General features: G+C 41.6%; 1 protein-coding gene across 3 annotated transcripts in view; it reads right to left on the reverse strand.

The window, feature by feature from the left end:
* LOC101846632 (transcription initiation factor IIB) overlaps positions 1 to 2,926 on the reverse strand; it is a gene marked incomplete at its 3' end in the record, with an annotated part of 19,007 nt that overhangs the window by 10,175 nt on the left and 5,906 nt on the right.

Raw genomic sequence — 2,926 nt, forward strand, 5'->3', positions numbered from 1 at the left:
TAAAGGAGGTGAGAGGGTGGGGGCAGAAAGTGGGCACGAAAGCAGATGACAGAACATTGTTAGAGAGCAAGAAAGGCCGGATGAAGAGGGAGAAAATTTTGGAGAAGAAAAACTTCGGTCGCTATCCGGATTCGAACCCAGGACCTATTGAATGAGAGGCAAACACCTTAACCTCTAGGCAACAAGAACCCCCAGCCAGGGAACAGTGGTTCAATGGATGGGCCTTGGGCAAAACTTGGAAGAGCTGTATTTGCACACATGACTGTTCCCAACTCAAAAGATGCATGAAATTCCCTGAGAAGAGAACAAGTCACTATCTTTCGCCTGCGAACACAACAGATCCCACTGAATTCCTTCCTAAATAGAATCCGTTGTGTGACTGCCAGGACGAAACAGTATCACACAACCTCTTTACCAGCCCCGCATTTAGCGACCTGCGTAACACCTACCTTCTTAGCTACCTGCCTCCCCAAATATTGGAAATACTTTATACAGTGGCAAAACACAGCTGATGTGTTGTAACTTTATCTTGTTTCTTTCTCTGCATTTCTTCACAGTTAACTTAGAGGGAAAATTTTTTTTTTTAAAATAAATCTCATACACCATCTGGCAAGTTTAAGAATATATCCCGGAAAACTGGATTAGATCTATAGCAAAGTCCCAAAAGTTGAATGTGTAGACAATGAAAACAGACTTTATAAATATCAAAAGGCGAAAAAATGGCAGACTTTCACTTTCAAAGTTGACCTAAAATCACTCATACCTAGGTGCAAAGCTGGTACAAAACCTGCCTCCCAAATGAGATCATTTAATTTTGTTGAGCGTTATAGCATTCTGTAATTAATTATTTTTTTTCATAACATGGCACAAAATCGAGAGCAGTGGCTTCTTCCCAACACCTCTTCCACCATCAAGCAGAGAGTGCGTGATTGCTACGTGCAATCTCATTAATCGACATAATTAAACTTTGTTCACAGCAAGGTCAACTCAACTTGGTTGTTCTGTTCATATATACTAATGATGCAGGCCAGTCTAGATAGATTTATTGGATATTAAAGCTCACATCTCGATTGTTATTATTATAATCGAAATTTAAAAAAAAATAATACTGGAAATATTTAGGAACAAGGGAAGGAAGTCGGAAGTGATGTCATGCTGAACTTGATTCAGAGTCTGAATATGTTTTTGTTTTTGTAAAGTGTTTTACTGCGTTTGCAACTGCATAAGGTCATATGAGCCCGCGGGACACACCTAATATTTTCAGTTGGTAGGAAATTTTGAATTTTGCCCGGGTGGCGGCTGATGCCTACTCTTATCGATTTTAGACCACCAAGAGATCTTTAACGTGCGCAACTTGCACACGGGCCCTCCGAGATTTTTCGCCCTTGTCCGAGAAGGCTAGGTGTAGATCTTTTCTACCATAAGATCAGAGGTGTGGCTGAAAGACAGCAGTAAGAAGGAGCCAAGGAGTAGCAGTAAGAAGGACCCAAGAGACAGCAGTAAGGAGGAGCCAAGGAGTAACAGTAGAAAGGCTGCAGAAAGAGTCAGGAGCCCAGAGCAGTGGGCAAAGGAGGTGACGGGGTGGGGGCAGAAAGTGGAAATGAAAGCAGACAACAGAACATTGCTAGAGAGCAGGAAAGGAGGTGAAAGGAGACAATTTTAGAGAAGAAAATTTTTCGGTCGCTACCCGGATTTGAACCCGGGACTTTTGAATGAGAGCCCAACACCTTAACCTCTAGGCCACTATAGGTTTTATCTATTCGGACTTGGGTCCGAAAAAATATTTTATTTATTCAGACTCCGCTACTAAGCGATGTGAGTGTAAGGAGGTTACTGTCGTCAGGGGATTTTACCTTAAAATAAAATTAGAACTAGAATTACCTACTAGGACCATTGTGTAATTATGTCAAAAGCCAAAAGACTGCACTCTCATTAGATCTACCCAAGCCAATGGCAGTGTCTAAGTACACAGTAACCGACAACTCAGGGTCTTTCCACCATCACTACAGCATCATCATTACTTCCAACACAATTTGTCTTTTCACATCATGTTTAATTTCATTTTGTTGTGTGTTGTTATTCTTTTTTTTATCACATCACACAAAACCGACAGCCGTGGCGTCTTCCCAACACCTCTTCAGCCAGCAAGCCGAGAGTGCAAAATCGCTACGAGCAGTCTCATTTCATTGGTTGACAGAATTAACTTTGCCCCCAAAAAGGTCAACTCAATTTGGTTGTTATGTTCATGCTAATGATGCAGGGAGGGCCAGTTTAGATAGATCTAGATCTAGTAGAATCTTACTCGATATTTAAAGCTCACGTCTCGATTGTTATCATTATAATTGAAAAAAAATTCATAAATGCTGGAAATATTTAGGAAGTCGGAACAGATGTCCAGCTGGAATCAATTCAGAGTCTGAATATAATTTTTGTCTATTCTGACTCGAGTCCCAATAGTCACTTCTTCGTTCGGAGAAATAGAGCCGGCCTAGTATAAAGGAAAGGGAGTGTACAGACCCGGTAACCGGGAACAAATAAAACCTTCCAAACTGGACTGGAAAATGGAAGTGGTTATTCTCACCCAGGGTGAGAATAGAAATACGATCGACCTCTCACCCCAGGTGAGACTTGCCACCGTAGGCTATTCTCACCCGGTGTGAAACAAGACCTGTTCCTAATTTCGGAATACTTTCTATCGATGTGGATGATCAAATGGATAAAGGCAAAGAAAAGATTACGTTATAGCACAAAAGTAAGCTAATTTTATCGACTACAAAGATGCTATCGCTATTTCACTTTTCGAATCGAGCTGAACTACGGGGGTCGCCATTTTGTTTTGCCCGGAAGTTCTCGCGCGGCAAGATCTACTCCTCCCCTCTTCTCTCTCTTTATCTATTTCTGAATACTGTCGATCGGTGTGAACGGT

Source organism: Aplysia californica, unplaced genomic scaffold, assembly GCF_000002075.1.
Source record: "Aplysia californica isolate F4 #8 unplaced genomic scaffold, AplCal3.0 scaffold00052, whole genome shotgun sequence".
Classification (NCBI taxonomy): domain Eukaryota; kingdom Metazoa; phylum Mollusca; class Gastropoda; order Aplysiida; family Aplysiidae; genus Aplysia; species Aplysia californica.